This window comes from Lissotriton vulgaris, chromosome 10 (genome assembly GCF_964263255.1).
Source record: "Lissotriton vulgaris chromosome 10, aLisVul1.2, whole genome shotgun sequence".
Lineage (NCBI taxonomy): Eukaryota > Metazoa > Chordata > Amphibia > Caudata > Salamandridae > Lissotriton > Lissotriton vulgaris.
Window position 1 is genome coordinate 905,563,095 of NC_141698.1, and position 16,023 is coordinate 905,579,117.

Here is a 16,023-nt window from a genome sequence, read left to right on the forward strand (position 1 = left end):
TGTCTATACGTGCAGATCCTATATAGGGTTTATAGGAAATATACGACAGGCCTATTTAGCTGTAAACAGATGTTTGATGAATTCTCCTGTTTCGGTCTGTTTCCCAGGCAGCGTGTGTCCTGTACATAGGTGATTTGAACCATTGCTTTAAGTATTAGCCCCCCACCCCCGAAATTTGGCTCTAGTTGTGCCCCTGCCTAGATGCCACTTCAAACTCCTGTATTAATTATTCTTCTTTTGGCCATTCTTAAAACCTCGAATAGTAAAAATAGTTATACTTGTAATAAGAAAGAAGAGAAAAAAGTAAATATCGCTCTTTACAGACATGAGGCATGGCCAAGGTAAATTCTCTATTCATATATTATTGCATTGATTCACATGCTTAAACAATCCATACAGCAATGTTAAATGAGTTACCCACTCTGGTGGTTAAACATTCCTGACAAGGAGCAAAACAAGCGAAAATAAAAATTTTAAAAAACAAATAACGAAGTGGGGTAAGAGGCAGACTTTAAGTTTATGAGGCCAAAATAAAACGAGCTTTGTCAAAGCAATACATCTGGCCTTAGTAAGCCTGAAGCGCTGTTTTCTTGTTTTCGTTTTTTTTTGTAAACGTGCAATCGTTATTACACGTTTAGCAGTACAAAAAAGTAACCTGTTTTCGTACCAAGAGGCCATTTCGAACACGATAGTTACGCTCCATGTAACACCTCATCAAGCGGCTGTCGACTGGTACTTGAGCTCTACTGCTTGACACTCCCTCCAAGTGCCGTAGTGGTTTCCTCGGAACCGCTTTGCCTCTTGGTCTGAAGAGCAGGCATTCCATCTTGGAAACAGATAAGGTCATTGCACAATCAACGCATGCGCTATTGAAATGTAAACGTTTCAAGTAAGTGCTCTTTTGTTGTGACTGCCCACACAAAAGTTCCTTTTACATTTAAAAATATATATATTATTTATGATGCTGTTGTACTGTACCGGTTTTGTGTGTAAAGCATCTATTGTTATTTTATCACCATAAACGTCATTTTTCTTCCCATCAATAACACAGTGCTTATACAAAATTAAATAAAAATGTGTATGTAGGTCCTTAAATCGAGATTTGAACCTACTTTTACAAACTTCCAGGTTTGAATAATCGAATTGGGCAGTCCTACAACAAGATTTACACAGGAGCAAAACTACTCCCAGCTCATTTTTGGCACCTCATAAAGAGGGCCAAAGTGGTGTATACAGAGGTTCAATTAAATGTCGAGCCTCCCAACAACCATGACACTAAAGAAAGGAGGCTAAGATTTACTTTTGACAAAGCAATATAAAGAAATCTTTGAAATGGCATTTCTCAAATGAAAACCAGACTGGGTTGACCACTTGAATTGCTTTTCGAAAAATCTAGAATGAAACCTATCATATTTAAATTATTGTTGAACCCCAAAACTGATAGGTACAATGTCCTTTCTAGACATCATTACAGATATTTGAACACAATACTTACACAAAATGTGATGTAGCACACAACCTTATAGTCTCAAGATTGACATAAAGTCCAATGTCTACCATGCAATGCACATCAGATACATCAGGCTTATTTAGTAAGTTGACAAGTTCCAATTACACGCTTTACACAGTTCACCACTAACTCGTACACAGTGCTACACAATTGGAAATTCCATTATTGAACACAGTATAAACAAATGTTATTGTGAACCCTTTATCGTTGCTATCCTGTGGCAATTACATGGAGAACTTTGTCTCTTATTCTATGATATTTTGTTTGTACCTGTACAAAGTTGACTATTTGTGCCTAAGGCAGGAATCGGTTGGGGGGATTGTGAAAGTAGCATAGCCTTCCAGACAGAGGACATGCCCAAGATTGGGTGACTTCAAGAGTGTTACAAATAAATAAATTGCCCAAGAAAATAGATGCACATGTAAATAGACAGCATGAGGGTTAAAGCTCTTCCAAAACCACCAACATTAGTTTTACACTTTCTGCCTATACAGTACACGCTCTTGGTGTGAGGGGAGGGTGTGCAGTTGCTATCTTTTCAGATCTGGCCTAGAGCCAGCTATAGATGTTATTCCAGTCTCCTGTTTTACCCCAAACCAATCATATGTATATGCTTATATAGATGGGCTTTTGATCAGCCTTACTTATCCATCTGTTCAGGTGTTATGCTCTTTATAATACATGAGATTCTGCAATCCTTGTATAAACGACAATCTCTAATGTTGTTTGTTGGAATTGGTGACTTATTTATCAGGGAGGAAACAGGCTGTGACTATGTCGCCGTTCGTGTCCAGTAAGTCTCCAGTACATCACGGGGTCCCGCAGGGGTCTGCGATAAGCCCCATTCTTTTTAGTATCTACTTGCGTCCTCTACTATCCCTAATCAAGTCTTACGGAATCGACCTGGTTAATTACGCGGATGACACCCAATTGGTGTTTTCCCTGGAAGGGAAACAGGCGGTGTCCATAGATACGTTCCAGGAGTGTATGCACCAGACAGTAGGCTGGCTCAGACAAAATTCCCTGAAATTTAATGGGGGGAAAACAGAGGTGATATTTTGCTCGCCCACCAGCCTGTCTCAACATCCGACGCTGGAGTTTAAGCTTACCCCAGAGGGTGATCTCCTGGTCCCTGCCAAAACAGTGCGCAACTTGGGGTGTTTGTGGATGGCAGTCACCAAATGGAGTCCCATGCAAATAAAACTGCTTACTTCTGCTTCTCTCTGCTGTGGCTGTTATGGCAGATCCTCCCGCTCCTGCCCAAAGATGCCAGATCGCTTGTAGTAAGGAGCGTAATTCTTAGCAGACTGGACTACTGCAATGCCCTGAATTTGGGAGCACCACAGTACATCTTACAGAGACTGCAGAGAGTCCAGTCTAGGCAGCAAACCTGGCACTGAATAGGTAACGCAGGTTGCCCATCAAAGAGAGAATCTCCTTTAAATCTCTTTGTATTGTGTACAGAGCGGCATTTGATTCGGGACCTATTCCACTACAGGAGAGGTTTACCTGGTATAATCCGAAAAGGCAGCTCCGCTCCTCTAATGCAAATCTGATAAGGACCAACAGATTCAAGAAAACCAGGATGGGGGGCAGAGCCTTTGGCGAGGCCGCCGCACGACTATGGAATGACTTGCCCCTGACCATCAGATAGGCAAATTCGCTGACCTGCTTCAGAAAGAAGCTGAAAACCAGTTTTTTTCCAAGGGCAGAAAACTAGATCTTCCATTGCCAATTTAGGTTTGTGTATGTACTGATTACTCCTTAGTCTAAGCGCCAGGAAACCCGTAGGGTGTCAGTTTTGCGCTGTATAAATGCACAATACAATACAATACAATACAAAAATTATCGAATTGCACAAAAATGGTGGTAAAAATATTGTGGGTCAGGAATGTCGATAGAGAAAATCTTGTGGTCAAGAATATCGATTTTAGGTAAGCATTATCAATTAAAAAATTATTAAAGTGTTTACTATTGTTTGCAAAAATATAGTTGTTAAAAATATTGATTCTTTTATTAATGTTGTGTATTGCAGTATATATTTTATATGTGTGTGATGTTTGTTTTTTGTATAAGAATTGTTTTATTTTTATTATATGTGTTAACATTTTAGTAGTTGTTAATTTTTTTTATTTGAATTTTGCATTTTTAGTTCCGTAGCGGGTCTTGGGTTTATAGGGGAATAGGTTGGGAAGTCGTTTAATTAAAGCAAATGTATGGAATAATTTTTATTCATTAATATTTGTTTAATTGTGATGTTATAGTGTTTAATGTATAAATTCATTTATTATTCATTATTTAAAAATTAGTTGTTAATTAATTAAAATTAATGAATTAGGTGTAAATGATGGAAAGGGTGGGAAGTCATTTATTTTTTATTGATGATTATTAATTAGTTGATAATGAATTTAAATTAATTAATTTGTAATTAATTATGGTAATTGTGTAATAAATTGTATGTGTGTGTTGTGGTGTTTATATGTGTTAATGGTGGAAAGGGGGAAATATTTTATGTTTTGATAAATTATTAATTAGTTGTTAATTAATTTATAATCATTAATTAGTAATTAATGATGGTAATTGTGTAATTAATTTTAGGTGTGTGTTGTGGTGTTTATCATTGTAAATGGTGGGAAGAGTGGGAAGTAATTTATTTTTTATTGATGAATTATTAATTCATTGTTAATTTATGTAAATGAATGAATTATTAATTGATTATGGTAATTGTGTAATTATTTTAAGTGTGTGTTGTGGTGTTCAAAGGTGAAAACGGTGGGAAGTAATTTATTTATTATTGATGAATTAAGAATTAGTTGGTAGGGGGCGTGGCTTAGGAGCCTCAGGAAATGGCCACATTCTGCCGAAGCTCCGCCGGGACGTGAGGAATCGGGTGGCTTCTAGGACTTCGAATTATTTTTCGGACCGGAATTTTTGGCATTTCCTGCTGTCGGAAGACATGCTGCTCAACATGCCTAAAAGACGACTCTCTCCAGTAAGTATAACATCCTTTTTCTGAAGTTTTCGTTTCTGCGCTACGCCACATCATCGCGGCTGCCATTTTGTTTTTGACGCGTCCGCATTTCCCCGTCTGCACGGATACATTTTCAATGCTATTTCCTCATGAATTTCCTCCATTTGTTGGTCATTACTGGTTTCCTTCTTAATCTACCTGCCTATGTTATTCCTGCGCTCCGTTTAGCTGTGCTGCAGTGATTTTCACGACTGACAATACCGACTCTCCTACTTGTGTACAGTTGGTTTCTGTGAGGTATTTTCCACCATTTTTTATAACAGGAATTGTGTTCCTCCAGACTTCTAAATATGGCAAAAGCGTGCAACACTCGCAATGGATCCATTCCTCAGAGCGATTCTACGTTGGAGGATTTTAATCCATGTAATGCATTACAGGATTCTAAGGAGGACTCCCACATGGATTCCACTAGTTCCAAGGGGTCTGCTACCTCAACGACACGCACCAATACTAAACAAAATACTAAAGCGACCCCAGTGGCATCAGGTTCTCCCTCTCTACCTGGGAAGCGTGCCAAGGTTCATCCTCCATCTCCTCCTCCGGCGTCTTCCTCTTTACACTCCTCAGACCTTATTCTTGAGGAATTACACGCGCTTAAACCTCACAAGGAGGAAACCAATCGTCGTTTGCTTAATGTGGAAACCAACTGGTCTGTCACCGAACAAAAAGTTGAAATGTTGGAGAGCCGCGTTGGTCTTATTCAGGATCTTGCGGATCAAGTCCCTTCCATCTCCAAAGAGATAATATCACTCAAACAGCAAGTTGAGAATTTGGAAAATCAAAACAGGCGTAATAATTTACGCATTTATGGCCTTGTTGAAAATTTGGAGGGTCCAACACCTATCTCCTTTTTTCAGACTTTTTTACCAACGTTGCTTGGCCTTCCTGAATCGCCAGTTCTGAATATTCAACGTGTACATCGTCTTGGTCCAAGTCGTTCTTCTGCAGCATCCTCGTCCAAACCTAGAGGAGTTATTCTATACTTCCTTGACTATACTGACTTACTTCGTGTTCTTCAGGATGCTAAACAGCGTGGGAAGATTGTTTGGAATGGTTCTACTCTCTTTTTTGCCCAGGATTATGCTAAATCCACTGCTGAAAGACGTAAGAAATTTCTGGACATGAGGCCGGCACTGTGCAACTTGAATGCAAGATATGGTTTATTCCATCCTTGCCTTTTTAAAGTGACATACAACAATAAGACCACCTCTTACGAAGATCCTGCTCTTTTTCAACGGTTCATGAATAGTTGCAGGGTGGATTCCATGGATATCCCGCAGCCATAGCCATGAAGACTTGACTTCTTCTCATTAAGACATGTTGTGTTTTCCGTTTCTATTTGTAATCTATTTTTGTCTTCTGTTTTTGTCTCTGTTTTATTGGTGAATCTTATTCTTCCACCATGCTAATTATATGTTTCAACTAGAATTTTATTTGTATAATCTCTGTACCTTTGTTGTTGTAATTACCATATGGTCCTACGTGTTTTTCTCTAATATCATTTTTTCTCCCCTTTTCACGCCCTTATAGGTACTTTAAATATGGTCCCTTATCGTGTTTTTGCCTTCATTGTTACTTCCTGAAGTTGTCTCCCTTCCTGCTGTTTCGTTCAGGAGTCTTTGCATTTCATCGTTCCATCTCCGTCATGTGGCTCCACCATCCCCGTTTTTCTTATCTCTCTGTGGTATGTTTTACATATCGGTTGCTTCTCAGATTTTTGCTCTACATTTTTCTTTTCCTTTCGCTTACTTTCTTTTCTTCTTTTGTTCCCCTTCTCACTTGTCAGCTTCTTTTTCTTCCTTTACTGTTCAATCAAAATTTTCCTTCTCTTACATTTCTCTCTCAGTTACCTTCATACTTTCTGTCATTACTTCTCGATTCCTTATCAGTACTGTTTTCTCTTTGGTTGGGTCATGTACTTTGCTGGTTGTTCATGCTATTACTGTTTAAATCTTTCACTCCTAACCTTTTTTATTGCAAATTTAGATGACCGTTAATATAATTTCTTGGAATGTTAAAGGTTTGGGGTCCCCAATTAAGCGACAACGTGTGCTATCCCATTTAGCTCACTTGAAGACTGATATAGCCTTGTTACAAGAAATTCATGTCCAAGATGCTGAGTTAGCTAAGTTACGACGTAATTGGGTGGGTCATGTTTTTGCCTCCCCGGGTTCAGGGAAACGTAATGGAGTGGCAATTTTGTGTCATAAACGTTTATCCATACAACTTCTTTCTCAAGAGAATGATACCGAAGGTAAATGGGTGGTTGTTTCATTACTGGTTAACAAGATCCCGTTAACTATTTTTAATGTTTATGCCCCTACTGTTCCTGATAAATTGTTTTGGCCCCACATTCTTCAATCCTCCATGAAGTATACAGATGATTATTTTGTGCTTGGTGGGGATTGTAATATGATTATGGATCCATTTCTAGATAGGAAATTCAACTCTCATTTTTCCCCCTCTCCTGCACATACACAATTTACATCTACTATCTCTCAGAGGTCCCTTGTCGATTTTTGGAGGCTTTCCAATCCTTCTCTGCAAGAATATAAATTTTTCTCACCCGTTCACTTTTCCCAGTCCAGAATTGATTATCTCTTTGTCTCTAAGGCATTGGTACAACACATCACTCAATCTGACATTGGCTCTATTCTAATTTCCGATCATGCCCCTGTTTCCTTAGGCCTGGAATTACTCCCACCTGTCAAAGGTTCTGGCGTTTTAATAATGCCCTCCTTTTAGACGCCTCTTTCAATTCTGCTTTTCTTGATTTTGCACCATGCTTTTTTGCTGAAAATGAAACACCTCTCTCTTCTCCTCAGTTAATTTGGGACACGTTCAAGGCTGCTTCTAGAGACTTCATTGTTTCCTATGTTGCCAAGAAACGTCGCTGTTCACAAAAGTCATTATCCTCTCTAACTTCTCAAATTAAACAACTGGAACAGTCCTATTATTCGACCAAATCCCAATCGACCCTTAATCAACTCATTAAAGCTAAACTTTCCTTTAATAAGCTCTCCACAAATTCAGCCAATTTGATCTTACTCAAATCTAGCGCCAAATTCTACTCTGCTCGCGACAAAGCTGGTAATATTCTTGCCAATTATCTTAAAGTTAAAAAAGAACGAACAAAAATTGATTCAATTGTCTCTTCTTCTAATGTTACTCTCCATAAAGATGAAGCTATCTTAAATGAATTTGCTACCTTTTATCAAAATCTCTATACTCCGGAATCCGCTCCCTTAACCTCAGATATTGATCAATACTTATCCTCCCTCCCACCTCCCCAAACATCTGATGTGGATTTTTCTCCTTTAGATAAAGATATTTTGCCCAAAGACATTTTGGATGCCATTAAGGTCTTAAAAAAGGTAAGGCTCCAGGCCCGGATGGTTTCTCTATAGAATTCTACTCCCATTTTTCTTCTTCTTTTCTTGTTCCCAAGCTTCATCAATTGTTTTCCTTTTTTATATCCTCCCAGAAATCTGAAGGCTCATTCCAAGAAGTTTTGATTTGTCTCCTCCCCAAGGAAAATAAGGATCACACTTTATGTAAAAATTATAGGCCTATTTCATTAATTAATTTAGATTACATGATTTTTGCAAAAATTTTAGCTTTACTTTTAGATAAAATTCTTCCACTTCTCATAGGTAGAGAACAATGTGGTTTCATCAAGGGACGTCTACTTTCGGATAACACCCGTCTCTTCTTTAATGTTCTTAGCAAATACCATACTTTCAATCATTCGTTGGCTGCGATTGCTTTGGATGCGGAGAAAGCTTTCGATAGTTAATTGATCTTTTATGCTTTCTACTTTATCCTGGTTTGGTTTTGGTTCTAAATTTATTTCCTATATCTCTCTTCTATATTCCTTTCCTAGATCTTTTATTTTTGCTAATGGTCTTGTGTCTTCTTCTTTTCCTCTCTTCCGTGGTGTTCGTCAGGGATGTCCCCTTCCCCCTTTACTTTTTATCTTAGCATTGGAACCGTTTTTGTCAAAAATACGATTAGATAATGATATTACTGGCTTCCCTTATGGGCCTCATCAGTTGAAACTCTCTGCTTATGCGGATGATATTCTTTTATTTATCTCCCATCCACAAACCTCTATTCCTGCCTTTCTATCTGAAGTTTCTGCTAGTGCTACAGTTTCAGGCTATAAACTCAATGTTGACAAATGCTCTCAATAAGTATTGTTTTCATGCTGACTTTTTGGTTTCTTCTTTTCACTGAAGCCCTTCTAAAATTAAATATTTGGGACTAGAATTTACTCCTTCTATTAAAGATACAGTGGCCTTAAATATTAAAAACTTACTTGGTACTCTAACTGCGTCCACAGCTAGATGGCATCCTCTTTTCCTGTCCCGGTGGGGTAGATTAGATTCTATTAAAATGATGTTGGTTCCAATAATTTTATTTTTTCTCTCTAATCTTCCCGTTACTCTTCCTAAGTCTTGCTATAAAAGTATTTACTCTATTCTTTCACAATTTCTATGGCAACATAAGAAAGCTAGGATGTCTTTTGCCAAACTCCAGCACCCTAAATCTCTAGGTGGAGTTAATTTTCTGGATTTTGCTGCTTATCACACTTCATTTTTCCTTTCCCATTCAGTTTCGTTTCTCTTAGTTTTGTCTCCGGACTCCTCCTCACTGCCAATATGGGTTTCAATTGAATCCTTCTTCTTCCAGCATTTTTCTTTTAAGGAATTTGTTACCTTATCACGCGTTCCCTCTAAGATGTCTCTCCCTATTCTTAACAATGCTAGGAGACTTTTCCATTCATTTTTCTTTAATGGTCTTGATGACCAGGAAAGATTCTTACAATCTCCCATTTGGTATAATCCCCTTGTTAAAATTAAGAACAGAACTCTTTTCTGGAAGGATTGGCACTCTCATGGTCTTATTTGGGTTTCTCAACTTTTCCAGGATAATCTTTTCCTTTCCTTCACGTCTCTCCAATCTCTGTTCTCTCTTCCTCAATCCTTTCTTACAAGTATAATCTATTGCAAGATACTATCCTTGCCGCTTCTGCTTCTCTGTCTGTTCCTTCTTCTCCTCCTGTAGCTTCTCCTCTCTCTATTCCTTTTCTCTTGTCCTCGCCTTCGGCTTCACAAGTTTAAAAAAAATTACAAGTGGTACCTTTACTTAGAGTCCAAGATAGAACAGGATTGGGAATCGGTTTTGGAGGATACTTTCTCTATCGAATTATGGCAAGATATATGGAATAAAATACGAAGATCCTCTAGAGCAGCCAACACTACTCAAACTCTTTTCTTTATTTATAACAGACTCCTGATCACTCCTAAAAAACTTCATGCTATTGACTCCTCTATCCCTTCTACTTGTTGGTCATGTTCCCATTCTCATGCAGATCTCAAACATATGCTTTTTACCTGTCCCTTATTTCACTTATTTTGGTCTAAAGTTTGGCGTCAAATTAATTATATTTTTTCCACTCATTTTCCTTTTTCTCTCACACATATTTTTCTGGGTAGCTTATCTGACAGATGGTCCTCCCTGAATGCCAATGTATCCATTATTGATCTACTCTTGGCAGTGGCTTTCCAACAGATCACTAAATTGTGGAAGACTGCGTCTAATGTCTCTTTTCAAGCTAGGTGGTATGGGGTTTGTTACAATCACAGGTTGGATAGAGCATATGTTTCTCCTGTCACTTTGGCTATTAAACGTGATATTTTGTGGTTACCAATTACTAATTTTCTGGATGCATCTACTCAATCTCGTCCTCAACATGCCCCCTCCATTGAAGGTTCCCAAACCTCCATGAGATAATCTTTTACATAGTTTCCATTCATGTATTTCATAATTGTTATTTCCTCTTTTTTGATGCATGATATCTTTTATATAAGCAGTACAGATTTTTTGCATGTTGCATATGATATATAAAGGATTATTATTGTTTTTCCCCTCTTCAGTCCTCCTACCTTCTTCTTTCTTTTTCTCTCCCCCCCTTTTTTCTCTCTTTTCCTTCCTCCCCTCCCCCTTCTTGGTATTGCATATATACTATTGTTATATTTGATTGCTTTTTTCTTTATGTATTACACTTATGTTGTATGCGGTTTTATTGCAATCTTCTTCTTTTAATAAAGTCCTTTCAAACTTAAAAAAAAGAATTAGTTGGTAATTCATTTTAATTAATTATTCAGTAATTAATTATGGTAATTGTGCAAATTGTTGTAGGTGTTTGTTGTGGATATTTTAGTGTTAAATAATGTAATGTCAATGAATGTTTATTATCTTTTTTTATTAATAATAATTTTTAAATTGATTATTAATTATGTTAATTATGGAAATACATTTAACGCTCCCAGAGTGTTAATCTTGGCTCGTATCGTTCGACTCCGATGGAATTGACCAAGGGAGTACCTCAGGGCTCATGTTTGAGCCCAACATTATTCAACATCTATGTTGCTTCCTTGGCCAATCTCCTGAGGACATGTGGGTTCATCCTCATATCATATGCCCACGATACGCAGCTTCTTTTCCCATTTAACAAATGTATGGCTGCAGTCCAGTCGGCCTTCTCCAATGGGATGAGGGCCATATCACAATGGATGGTAAATAATTTCCTACAATGCAACGTGGAAAAGACAGAGTTAATGCTCTTTGGAGAGGCCCTCCTCTTACGGACTCCAGACTGGTGGCCATCTGATTTGGGCTCCTATCCTGCTACTAAGCTCACAGTTAAAAACCTGGGCATTTGCCTAGACCTGGCCTTCAGCCTGAAGGAGCATGTTGCCCAAACAGCTGGCTCCTGTTTTCATGTGATAGGCCTACTGCACCAAGTTTTTCCTCTTCTTCCTGATTCTACCCGTAAAACTCAAGTCCAGGCGTTGGTATTAAGCCTCCTGGACTATTGTAATGGCTTGCTGATCTTGGCCAATGATACCTTACTCAGCAGTCTGCAGGTAGTTCAGAACACGGCAGCACGGCCGGTCCTTAATGTTCCACACAGGACCCCCTCCTTGTTAAGCTTAATTGGTTCCTATCCACCAATAGATTAAATTTAAAACTTGCTGCACTATCCACAAGGAATTGCAGAATTTGGCACCCTCCTATCTCTCGGAGAAATTTCTACCCTATGCACCCTCAAGATCTCTCTGTTCCAGCAGTAAACACCTTCTGGAGGTACCTTGTGTAAGAAAGGCTAGATTAGGAGGAAAAACCCTCTCCTACCTTGGCCCTCGCCTCTGGAATGAGCTCCCTGTCTTGCTAAGACAGTGCTCGGAACATCTGAAATTCAGAAAAGTGTTTAAAACCTTCTTATTCTGTGTTTGCTAAACCTGCTAGGAACCACTGCTTCTCCTCACAGTCTGCTTAAGCGCAGAGATACCCCATCGGGGGTCGATTCTAGCGCTATACAAACAAATAAATAAATAAATAAAAATGTGATGTCTTTTTTTATTGGTGTGGTGTTATAGGGTAGGAAATTAAATAAATACATTTATGTTTTAAATAATTTGTTTGTTTGTTAATATTTGCTCCTTTTAAATAAATATTGTTTATAAATGTATTTATTAATTTATTTTATATAATATTTGTAGTTTTTTTATATGTAATTAGCATTATAATATGTGATCTTTTTATATGTTTAATATATTTAATTGTACATTTTTAAAATATTGTTTATTTATTTGTAAGATTATTTAAGTTATTTTCAATTGTTTAAATGTTATTAGTAAATTGTGTTTCTCCGCTATCCAATACTTTCCTTACTGTTGCACTCACTGTAGTGTGAATAGTAATTTTTATCCATTCGCTATCCAAAACTTTCCCTACTATTGCATTCTTTGGAGTGGGAAGTGTAATTTTTACCCCTCCACTATCTAGCATTTTCCCTACTGTTGCACTCACTGGAGTGGGAATAGTAATTTTTATGTCTTCACTATCCAATACCTTCCCTACTGTTGCACTCACTGGAGTGGGAATAGTAATTTTTACCCCTCCGCTATCCAAAACTTTCCCACCTGTTGTACTCACTGAAGTGGGAATAGTAATTTTTACCCCTACGCTATCCAGGACTTTCCCTATTGTTGCACTCACTGGTGTAGGAATAGAAATGTTTATCCCTCCACTATCCAGCACGTTCCTTACTGTTAAACTCACTGGAGTTGGAATAATACATTTAATTCTTCACCTACCAACTTTTACCCTACTTTTGCACTCACTGGAGTGGTAATAGTAAATGTTACCCCTCCTTTATACAACACTTTCCCTACTGTTGCACTCTTTGGAGTGTGAATAGTAATTTGTATTCCTCCGCTATCCAACACTTTCCCTACGGTCGCACTCATTGCAATTGGAATAGTAAATTTAATTATTTCGCTATCCAACATTTTCTCTACTGTTGCATTCATTGTATTGCTAAATGTACATTTTAATTTAGTTTAATGTTTTAATTAATTATAGATTGGCTTTTTTTTAATTATTGATATATGTATATTTTATTTTTATCTAATTTAAAAGGTTGAAAATGAAATAAAGATAATAATAAATATATTATTTTAAAGTAAATATATAAATATGGATACATTATTATGTTTGTGTGTTTTTTATTATGTTTATTTTTTATATTTAGTTAAAATGTATATTCAATGTAATTTATTTTGTTAAAGATAATATTAATATTTTATATATTTGATATATATTATTTTATTTTATTTATATTTTTAAATCGATATTTTGTACATCAATATTTCTAACTTCGATATTTTTGATTCAATATTTTTGTACTTATGTCTTTAAGTATAGGGGACAATATTTTGTGTTGATATTTTTTTTGCATCGATATTTTATCAGTGAACCAGAGGGGGCGAAAGGCGTTACTAATTGGGGGAACAATTGTATAGTTTTGGGAAAGAGATCTGGCACTGGGGACCTAGTTAGTAGGAACCCAGTGCACTTCCAGTTAAAATCACATAATGTACAAGGCAAAAAGTGGAGGTGACCATGTCTAAAAGGAGTACTTTCCTACAGCAACCATATAAAAGTAGGCAAGGCTTGCCGTGGGAATCCCCACAGGAGAACAATGAATATCTTAACTGCCATGTGGAAAATGTTCAAGTAGGAACTGTGTGCTCAGACGTCATTAATTCACTGGAATATTTAAAGGTAGAGCTAAGGTGCTGACTAGGCTACTACTTTTCTACCTAACTACACATTCACAAGACATCACACTATGAATCTTAGGAACTACCCCTCTCACCAATGGATGTGGCAAAACCTTTGCTAAAAAAAAAGCTGGTAAAGCCCAACTAGCACCTAGAAGGTATTACTCCTGCATACATAGGATCCTAGTGAATCATATGCCGGACCATAAGGATGTAGTTTGATGATGCTTTCCTTTTAGGACCACACATGCACAGACTGTCAGTACTTACGATTTACACTTGTGGATATACGGCTTATGGTGGAGGAGAAACGTCTATTGCTGCTGACCATGCATTGAATGCTGGTAGAAGTACAGGTGCTTCTAATAATATGAGGTACGATTGAGCATTGACTTTAGGGCACACTGGGGTGCTCCTGTTATTTGAGAACCTGATCGCTCCCTCCAGAAGCACTGTTGCTTAGCATGAACCATTTGCCACACTTCTTATTCGTTTACGTCTTTTTATTCAAGATATTCCAATGTTTTTAAAGTTTCAATCCATTTCATCACATGAAATCCTTTCAATGTATAACAAGTCTGATGCTGAAGGTATGCCCGTCCAGGCCTTTTCACGACAGCAGGACCAATACATGTTTCATCCTCAGTAGTATTATTAATTCCCAATGCATTTCGAGCGTCATCTTCGCTCTTCGTCAGAGGTTAACTACAAAATAAACAATGACTTTAATCTAAAAGTTTCAACTTTGTAAAAAAACAATTGACATTGTACTTGTTGCATCCCGCTCACCATTTCAGTATCTTCAAACATGCTTCCCTCAGTGCTTTCCCGCTAAATGTCCAACATATTCTAAAAACCTCCTGCTCTGTTGTCCCAGCCACTGCTCAATTGGACTATTTAACCCGCTATGTGAAATTGTTCCACCCGCTGTTTGGATTCGCAGTTAGCCTTACGTTAAACCAAAACCCGTTAGACCCCCTCGCATACCTGTGGTACATGACCTTTTCATGCTCCTCATTTTTCAAAAAGCCTACTCCGGGCTTACTCTCAGCTGTTACCATTTATGCAAGCTCACTCTCCCCTCCCATGTATACTCGTGCCTCCTATACTGCGAGCCCCACAATGCTCTACTTTGGTGAACCAAATCCACTGTCCCACAAAAGACATTGCTGCTTTTTACATAACAATACTCTCACATATTTTCCCAGCCCACCCTTACGATGTTACATCCTGCACCTCAATTCAGATGTTTAAATGAAAACATGTTTCTAACGTCATTAATTATGAACCATAGCAACAGTAAATTAAGTCAGCTCCGTTGCATAAAGCAAAAAATCGCACAGTTAGGTAAACTAATTTCTTTGCTCGTAATGTTCCAAAGTGTTTATCCTCAAGATGAAACAAATAGAATCCGTCATGATTTTAGATGCGTGAACAGTTCGAATATGCTCCCAAATTCGAGGAGTGTGCGTATTCCATGTGATCACCATTCCTTTTTCACTTTCTTGTTATACATTGAATGGATTTCATGTGATGAAATGGATTGAAACTTTAAAAACATTGGAATATCTTGAATAAAAAGACGTAAACGAATAAGAAGTGTGGCAAATGGTTCATGCCAAGCAACAGTGCTTCTGGAGGGAGCGATCAGGTTCTCAAATAACAGGATTTTCATATTCACGCGGCCGTAGGGCGGACCGTGATTCCAGGATGCACGCATTTTGAGGGTATTAAGCATATTAAGAATGAGAAATACAGGTGTGCACTTCATACCATTGACTCAGTATTTATCACACTGGGGTGCTGCCACATTCTTGTCATCACTTCCAATGTCAACAAGCTTCTGCCAAACACAACATTGGCTACTGTTCGTGGCAGTAGGGAACCCTGATACTGCCTTTTCACTTTTTTGTTTTCCTCTGGGCAAAAAGCTAATTGTGACAGATATGCCCAGACATGAATCCTATGCTCAATGTGCCATAGGAATCATGCTATACCTCAATGACAAGGCCTAAAAAGGTTGAAACAGTCTGGGGTTGCTTCTGCTTCCATTCAGAGGGAACCTGATGTGGCAATATGGACTGGGCTGCTAGGAGCAGCTGCCGGCTAATTTGCATGCAACTGGTTCCTCCCTGATGTGGCATGGTAGACAAAGAAAAAATGGATTGGGATGTGGCTCCGAGAAATTACCATTGGAAAAGGTTAATTCAAGAATTCCATCCATCAATTGTTCCTTAATGAAACGCCTTTTCAAAGACAGCACTGTTATTATGAAACAATGTCGTCCATGCAATATTACCCCACAACTCGTATAGCTTGTGATTCTTCCTCCACCCTCCTGTTCCTGT